This window comes from Ambystoma mexicanum, chromosome 6q (assembly GCF_040938575.1).
Source record: "Ambystoma mexicanum isolate Mex_15411 chromosome 6q, UKY_AmexF1_1, whole genome shotgun sequence".
In the NCBI taxonomy this organism is placed as follows: Eukaryota; Metazoa; Chordata; class Amphibia; order Caudata; family Ambystomatidae; genus Ambystoma; species Ambystoma mexicanum.
This window is the reverse complement of record NC_090937.1, coordinates 1,524,731,238-1,524,740,821: the sequence shown is the minus strand read 5'-3', so window position 1 is coordinate 1,524,740,821 and position 9,584 is coordinate 1,524,731,238. Positions and strand designations below refer to the sequence as shown.

The 9,584-nt window shown below is 36.4% G+C and overlaps 2 long non-coding RNA genes across 2 annotated transcripts; both read left to right on the top strand.

The window, feature by feature from the left end:
- The first annotated feature begins 2,880 nt into the window (after nt 1–2,880).
- On the top strand, nt 2,881–3,828 carry LOC138515642 (uncharacterized). The gene is made up of 2 exons (XR_011282130.1): nt 2,881–3,169; nt 3,269–3,828. It is a non-coding gene; the product is annotated as an uncharacterized lncRNA (long non-coding RNA).
- A 4,031-nt stretch (nt 3,829–7,859) lies between these two features.
- On the top strand, nt 7,860–8,807 carry LOC138515641 (uncharacterized). Its single transcript, XR_011282129.1, has 2 exons — nt 7,860–8,148; nt 8,248–8,807. It is a non-coding gene; the product is annotated as an uncharacterized lncRNA (long non-coding RNA).
- Nucleotides 8,808–9,584: the final 777 nt, after the last annotated feature.

The window sequence follows — 9,584 nt, the reverse complement described above, 5'->3', positions numbered from 1 at the left end:
AGAGTACAGACCAGATCTCAGACCCCATTACCCCAACGGAAGACCTAGTCATCAACCTTTCAAGTTTGGAACTAACGACACCACTAATTCAAGCACTTAATAAAGGACTCACCTTTTGTCCAGGTCGTAATTATGATTATTTCAACACAGTAGTTGATCTCCACAGTTTTTGTAGAAAACTCAAACTAAAGAAATATTTTGCAAATATGGAAATCAAAAGACACACCACTGAAATAACACCAGTACCATCGGAATTAACAGTTAAACATGTGGAACTCACAGTCGATCTTCTTAACATCAATGATGAGACAGATCCCTATACTAAGGAGAAGTTCATGGAAGAACAAAATATACCATTGGGATTAGCACAAGAAACCAAACTTAAAGAAAAATCCAAATTCACACCAATCTTACCTCCAGAAAATGTTATTGATACTTTCTGCAAAGTAGTTCAAAAAGAACTCAGAGACATCTACATCAACAATAAAATGAACCAACATGCAAAACTCAAGATAAGGAATAATCTCACACCCAACCAAAGTCAAGCATTAAATAATCTCAAGAACAATCCTGAGATTACCATAAAATCATCAGACAAAGGCGGAAACATTGTGCTACTCAACACAGAAGACTATATACACATGGCACTCACCCATCTAAAAGATCATAAATGTTATGAAAAAATCAAAGAAAACCCATTCATCAAAATCAGCGAACAATGGAAAACCATGAGCAGTCATTGGAAAGACTTGGAACTACTTAATGAAGATGAATACCGATATATGATCACAACTAATCCGATTACTCCAACAATATATTTTCTACCTAAGATTCATAAGAAATACATCAACCTACCAACAAGCAGACCAATCATTAATGGTATTGGATCAATCACAGAGCACATTTCAGAATATATAGATCATCAGCTTCAACCATTAGCAAATTCATTGGCATCATACATCAGAGACACCACGCACATTATCCAATTGATCGACAATATACCTTGGAATGACAACTATTGGCTAGTTACAATGGATGTAACAGCACTTTATACAAGCATCTTGCATGAAAAAGGACTTCTAACTACAGAATACTTCTTGAAAACACGATCTATATCTCTCAACGATCACAACAATATGATTTTAGAAATGTTGCAATTTACCCTTCAAAACAACATTTTCATCTTTAACAACACTCTCTATCGACAAATACAAGGCACAGCCATGGGAGCAAAATATGCGCCATCATATGCCAATCTCTACATGGGCCATTTTGAGATAGAATTTGCCTGGCAACATCAATCATTCACACACCTAAACAACATAATTTTTTGGGCCAGATACATTGATGACATCTTTTTGATTTGGAACGGACCATTAACAGCATTTAAAGATTATTTCAACTATCTAAATCACAACACCTATAATTTGAAACTAACCACAGAATACAGTCAAACTTCAATCAACTTTTTGGACATCACCTTCTATATCGATAACAATACCATCTGTACAACACTGTACACTAAACCTACATCTGTTAACAGTCTACTACATGCTTCAAGCAGCCACCCCAAACACATCATCTACAATATACCTTATGGTGAAATACTAAGGGTCAAAAGAAACTGTTCAAAAACTGATGATTTCAAACAGAAAGTAACATCCACAATGAGCAAATTCATCTCCAGAGGATACCCAAACAAACTTATCAAAAACAGCTATCAGAAATCTTCAACTAGGACCAGACAATCGTTGTTACAAGTAAGACCCAAAATCGACAAAACTGTGATCGATCCACACAGAACCATCAATTTTACCACGAACTATAGTTCTAACAATTCAATCATTCGGAAAATTCTTAGCAAATACTGGAACATCCTTAAATCAGGTTCTGACCTTACACCGATCCTGGAAGTCAAACCTACCATCACTTTCAAGAAAGCAAGCAATCTCAAAAAAATGCTCAGTCCGTCACATTTTGAGTTGAAATATCCTGATGAAAAATCCACTATACAAACAATGTGGCTTCAAAAACCTATCAAAGGCTATTACAAATGTGGTCAATGCTCCATGTGCCAATATGCAGAAAATGGTAAAACAACCGTCATCAAACCCAACGGCACCAACTTCACCATACAACAGCTGATCAATTGCAATAGTCAATTTGTTATATATATCATTCAGTGCGCATGCAAAAAATTATACATTGGGAGCACGATCAGAAAACTCAAGACAAGAATCAGTGAACATATCAGGGCTATTACCAACAGAGATACAAGATCACCAATAGCCAATCATTTCACAGAATCACATCATCCTTCTCAGATCAGTCAGATAAAATTCTACGGAATAGTAAAATTGAAACCGGCCCCAAGAGGAGGGAATCTACAATTAAGACTTCGACAACAAGAAGCAAGATGGATTTGTATGATGGACACTTGCCATACAGGTCTTAACACAGACCAGGAGATATGTCATTTTTTGTAAATCATAATAAGAGATATTTACCTCTATATTACTTTGTAAATTTTGCAACAAATACAAGGCTACAGGAACACTAGAATTGGATCGAGCAAATATGGCGCTCTTAAAAATATAAACAACCATTAGATACGTGCGCGTGAAGTCATCACGTGATGCAACGTGCGAATGACGTCATTCCGCACACGACACACGCATGACGTCACTCCGCACGCGACTCTATGTGAAACCCATTCACAACATGTGGAGTTCACTGACCACATCAGACAGTATCGAGAGAGCGAGGAAAACACCGTTCACATGGTAAGCAAGGTCTTTTACAACTATTTACAACTCTTAAGAAAACTTGGTATTTAGACTAACTTCGTTGCTTCGAACAGTCTTTAAGTTCAAAGTCCGCACAAGCAAACTTAGATACTAAACCAAACCGTACTGTTCCAAGGCAACATATGAGTTCATTTACATTGTCAAAATCCAGGAATCAGTTGTACATGAAGATAATACTGAACTATTGAAGTATAACAAATAAGGATGATTATGACTAGATTTTTTTGGAAAGTACCTTTGACCCAGAGATACAAATATAAACTAGATGCTCTTCACTCTTTCAGACCAAACCGGATGGAATTAATAATATTACCTACATCAAAGGAACCATCATATACATGAACAAGATTTGATATTTAGTTGTAAGTATCTAACTCAACATTGACTGTATAAACGTCAACATAAAACACTCTGTTCAAAATTGCCCATTTTTTTCTTTATTCCCACCTTTTTCCTCTCAGATCTTTCCATTTGCCTATCTACCTACAAATTCCTCCTGAAGAACCGCCATAAACCATGTGGCGGAGAAACACGTGTTGAGGATAATATTACCTAGTGAATGAGGATAATATTACCTAGTGAATTAAACTAGGGCTTCGCAATTTTCGAGCAACAACGTGAAGACAACATTGACTAAACTTTGAACCAATTCAAATTGAGGCCAATACTGCCTAGTGAATTAAACTAGGGCTTCGTAATTTTCTAGTGACAACGTGGGATACAGCAACTTAGTGAATTCAACTAAAAACTTAGAACCAATCTAAATTTTGAATTCTTTTGTCTCTCCATCAACCCAAATGTCGAGTGAATTATACTAAGGCTTCGCAACTTTCAAGTGACAACGTGGGACACAGCAACTTAGTGAACTCAACGAAAAACTTTAAACCAATTTAAATTTTGCATTCTTTTGTCTTCCCATCAACTTATATGTTATGTTCAAGATGTAAAAAGGAATCCCTATTTGTTTACAGCACAATAGAATTCTGAATAAAAATGACAAATGGAACCTAAAAACGAGAAAGTCTCTATATTATAACATTTAATTTTGGAGAAGCGCTAGAGGAGGGCTTCTCTTCGTTTTAGTTTTGTCCAAGCCCAGGTCAACCTCTGTGGCATCCCTCCATTTGCAGCATCTCTACTTTTTTTCATATTCAATTTAGCTACACTTCTCCATCAGAGCGCTAACACTGTTTCTAAGGTTGAAAAAGTCTTTCTCAATATATTCTGTCAGCAGTAGGCAGCTCTAAAAGGAGAAACTCAATAAGCGATATCATCAGTCAGGACACTATGATTAGGAACTATGAAAAACGAGAGGAAGAAGCGGAACTCATCTTTTCGGGATTATCAGAAAATCCAACAACCAAACCGGATAGCAATAATACATCATTAAGACAATTATTCTTAACCCAAGAAAAACTTCTCAAACAAGAACTTACTTGCTGGTGGGAAATCAAATCTTTAGACAAATACCTTCAGATAGGACGCATACCACGAGGACTAAGAGTCTGTATATTTCCTCCATTTGAAGACGACGATATAGAAGAGATCAAAGATTGGGAACAACTACTTACCACCACATCAAACGAAATGATACATAGATTAATCAAATATGCCAAAGTAAAACATATTCGGCTAATACAAGAAATCACCAAAGTGAAAGAAAATATTGAAAAACTAAATATTCCTGAGAAAACTTTTAAGAATTATGAAATTCTAGATGAAATCATAGATAAATACGCATCAGATATCAAGATTAAAAAACAGAGACAATTTTTGCGAGATGAACTAGACTATAAATTCAAAAGAGTCTATACATTCAATAAAAGACCTACAACAACATCAAGGGGCAGATCAGCATACATCAAGCTACAAAAAACAGCTACAACTCCTCTTTCCTCAGATACGGACACAGTGAGTGATAGTGAATTGGAAGAAAGAAGCGTACCTCCATCAATCTTGCCCACTGCATCTCAAATGACAATTCCCAACAGGAACAAAGAATCCCAATACAATTCATTTGGATCCTCTTCCTCTTTTTTAGAGGAATTTCAACAACAAAAATATATGAGGAATTATTCAGCACCAGGAAAAAGAAACCCTATTATGACTCTTCTACCAAAACCAAACGTGGCAAGAGAGGAGGAATCAAACGCAAACATAGAAGAAAAAACAAGAGTACAGACCAGATCTCAGACCCCATTACCCCAACGGAAGACCTAGTCATCAACCTTTCAAGTTTGGAACTAACGACACCACTAATTCAAGCACTTAATAAAGGACTCACCTTTTGTCCAGGTCGTAATTATGATTATTTCAACACAGTAGTTGATCTCCACAGTTTTTGTAGAAAACTCAAACTAAAGAAATATTTTGCAAATATGGAAATCAAAAGACACACCACTGAAATAACACCAGTACCATCGGAATTAACAGTTAAACATGTGGAACTCACAGTCGATCTTCTTAACATCAATGATGAGACAGATCCCTATACTAAGGAGAAGTTCATGGAAGAACAAAATATACCATTGGGATTAGCACAAGAAACCAAACTTAAAGAAAAATCCAAATTCACACCAATCTTACCTCCAGAAAATGTTATTGATACTTTCTGCAAAGTAGTTCAAAAAGAACTCAGAGACATCTACATCAACAATAAAATGAACCAACATGCAAAACTCAAGATAAGGAATAATCTCACACCCAACCAAAGTCAAGCATTAAATAATCTCAAGAACAATCCTGAGATTACCATAAAATCATCAGACAAAGGCGGAAACATTGTGCTACTCAACACAGAAGACTATATACACATGGCACTCACCCATCTAAAAGATCATAAATGTTATGAAAAAATCAAAGAAAACCCATTCATCAAAATCAGCGAACAATGGAAAACCATGAGCAGTCATTGGAAAGACTTGGAACTACTTAATGAAGATGAATACCGATATATGATCACAACTAATCCGATTACTCCAACAATATATTTTCTACCTAAGATTCATAAGAAATACATCAACCTACCAACAAGCAGACCAATCATTAATGGTATTGGATCAATCACAGAGCACATTTCAGAATATATAGATCATCAGCTTCAACCATTAGCAAATTCATTGGCATCATACATCAGAGACACCACGCACATTATCCAATTGATCGACAATATACCTTGGAATGACAACTATTGGCTAGTTACAATGGATGTAACAGCACTTTATACAAGCATCTTGCATGAAAAAGGACTTCTAACTACAGAATACTTCTTGAAAACACGATCTATATCTCTCAACGATCACAACAATATGATTTTAGAAATGTTGCAATTTACCCTTCAAAACAACATTTTCATCTTTAACAACACTCTCTATCGACAAATACAAGGCACAGCCATGGGAGCAAAATATGCGCCATCATATGCCAATCTCTACATGGGCCATTTTGAGATAGAATTTGCCTGGCAACATCAATCATTCACACACCTAAACAACATAATTTTTTGGGCCAGATACATTGATGACATCTTTTTGATTTGGAACGGACCATTAACAGCATTTAAAGATTATTTCAACTATCTAAATCACAACACCTATAATTTGAAACTAACCACAGAATACAGTCAAACTTCAATCAACTTTTTGGACATCACCTTCTATATCGATAACAATACCATCTGTACAACACTGTACACTAAACCTACATCTGTTAACAGTCTACTACATGCTTCAAGCAGCCACCCCAAACACATCATCTACAATATACCTTATGGTGAAATACTAAGGGTCAAAAGAAACTGTTCAAAAACTGATGATTTCAAACAGAAAGTAACATCCACAATGAGCAAATTCATCTCCAGAGGATACCCAAACAAACTTATCAAAAACAGCTATCAGAAATCTTCAACTAGGACCAGACAATCGTTGTTACAAGTAAGACCCAAAATCGACAAAACTGTGATCGATCCACACAGAACCATCAATTTTACCACGAACTATAGTTCTAACAATTCAATCATTCGGAAAATTCTTAGCAAATACTGGAACATCCTTAAATCAGGTTCTGACCTTACACCGATCCTGGAAGTCAAACCTACCATCACTTTCAAGAAAGCAAGCAATCTCAAAAAAATGCTCAGTCCGTCACATTTTGAGTTGAAATATCCTGATGAAAAATCCACTATACAAACAATGTGGCTTCAAAAACCTATCAAAGGCTATTACAAATGTGGTCAATGCTCCATGTGCCAATATGCAGAAAATGGTAAAACAACCGTCATCAAACCCAACGGCACCAACTTCACCATACAACAGCTGATCAATTGCAATAGTCAATTTGTTATATATATCATTCAGTGCGCATGCAAAAAATTATACATTGGGAGCACGATCAGAAAACTCAAGACAAGAATCAGTGAACATATCAGGGCTATTACCAACAGAGATACAAGATCACCAATAGCCAATCATTTCACAGAATCACATCATCCTTCTCAGATCAGTCAGATAAAATTCTACGGAATAGTAAAATTGAAACCGGCCCCAAGAGGAGGGAATCTACAATTAAGACTTCGACAACAAGAAGCAAGATGGATTTGTATGATGGACACTTGCCATACAGGTCTTAACACAGACCAGGAGATATGTCATTTTTTTTAAATCATAATAAGAGATATTTACCTCTATATTACTTTGTAAATTTTGCAACAAATACAAGGCTACAGGAACACTAGAATTGGATCGAGCAAATATGGCGCTCTTAAAAATATAAACAACCATTAGATACGTGCGCGTGAAGTCATCACGTGATGCAACGTGCGAATGACGTGATTCCGCACGCGACACACGCATGACGTCACTCCGCACGCGACTCTATGTGAAACCCATTCACAACATGTGGAGTTCACTGACCACATCAGACAGTATCGAGAGAGCGAGGAAAACACCGTTCACATGGTAAGCAAGGTCTTTTACAACTATTTACAACTCTTAAGAAAACTTGGTATTTAGACTAACTTCGTTGCTTCGAACAGTCTTTAAGTTCAAAGTCCGCACAAGCAAACTTAGATACTAAACCAAACCGTACTGTTCCAAGGCAACATATGAGTTCATTTACATTGTCAAAATCCAGGAATCAGTTGTACATGAAGATAATACTGAACTATTGAAGTATAACAAATAAGGATGATTATGACTAGATTTTTTTGGAAAGTACCTTTGACCCAGAGATACAAATATAAACTAGATGCTCTTCACTCTTTCAGACCAAACCGGATGGAATTAATAATATTACCTACATCAAAGGAACCATCATATACATGAACAAGATTTGATATTTAGTTGTAAGTATCTAACTCAACATTGACTGTATAAACGTCAACATAAAACACTCTGTTCAAAATTGCCCATTTTTTTCTTTATTCCCACCTTTTTCCTCTCAGATCTTTCCATTTGCCTATCTACCTACAAATTCCTCCTGAAGAACCGCCATAAACCATGTGGCGGAGAAACACGTGTTGAGGATAATATTACCTAGTGAATGAGGATAATATTACCTAGTGAATTAAACTAGGGCTTCGCAATTTTCGAGCAACAACGTGAAGACAACATTGACTAAACTTTGAACCAATTCAAATTGAGGCCAATACTGCCTAGTGAATTAAACTAGGGCTTCGTAATTTTCTAGTGACAACGTGGGATACAGCAACTTAGTGAATTCAACTAAAAACTTAGAACCAATCTAAATTTTGAATTCTTTTGTCTCTCCATCAACCCAAATGTCGAGTGAATTATACTAAGGCTTCGCAACTTTCAAGTGACAACGTGGGACACAGCAACTTAGTGAACTCAACGAAAAACTTTAAACCAATTTAAATTTTGCATTCTTTTGTCTTCCCATCAACTTATATGTTATGTTCAAGATGTAAAAAGGAATCCCTATTTGTTTACAGCACAATAGAATTCTGAATAAAAATGACAAATGGAACCTAAAAACGAGAAAGTCTCTATATTATAACATTTAATTTTGGAGAAGCGCTAGAGGAGGGCTTCTCTTCGTTTTAGTTTTGTCCAAGCCCAGGTCAACCTCTGTGGCATCCCTCCATTTGCAGCATCTCTACTTTTTTTCATATTCAATTTAGCTACACTTCTCCATCAGAGCGCTAACACTGTTTCTAAGGTTGAAAAAGTCTTTCTCAATGCTTTTGGGACACTATCAATGTTCAGGTCACCTTTAGGAATCACCAACGCAGGAACATGGACATTCACCAATGTACAGATTCCGCCCCAATCTTTAGGCAGTCCGATGTAGACTTTGGATCCACAAGCCCAATAATGATCCATGATCACTGTTGTTCCAAAATTCATTCCTGGTGCATCGAAGATTTGTTCACAATTCTGATTCTCCCCCATTTATCTGGTGCCATTATTCCTGTAAGCATAATTTAGAATGTTCCATTGGTACTTTCTGCAGGGGTCCTCCTCGGTCTTCGACCCATGTCAGTAGTTTAGCAAGTTTTGGCCATAATGGTTTAAACAACATTTGTGCATTCTCTATTGTTGGTTGGTAGTGACCCATTATTACCCAGTCTCTACCGATTACTACTCCTTCTTCCCAGGCATCTGGTTATAATACAGTTCCCCAAATCTGCATCTGGCCTCTGTTTTTCCATCTACGGATGTCTTCTGTGGAGTGTCCTGGAACTTTCCTTTTTTAAATTTAATTCTCTTCCTATTCCAGTTCCTTTTACTCCAGGCTTCTCGTATCTGATCACAATAT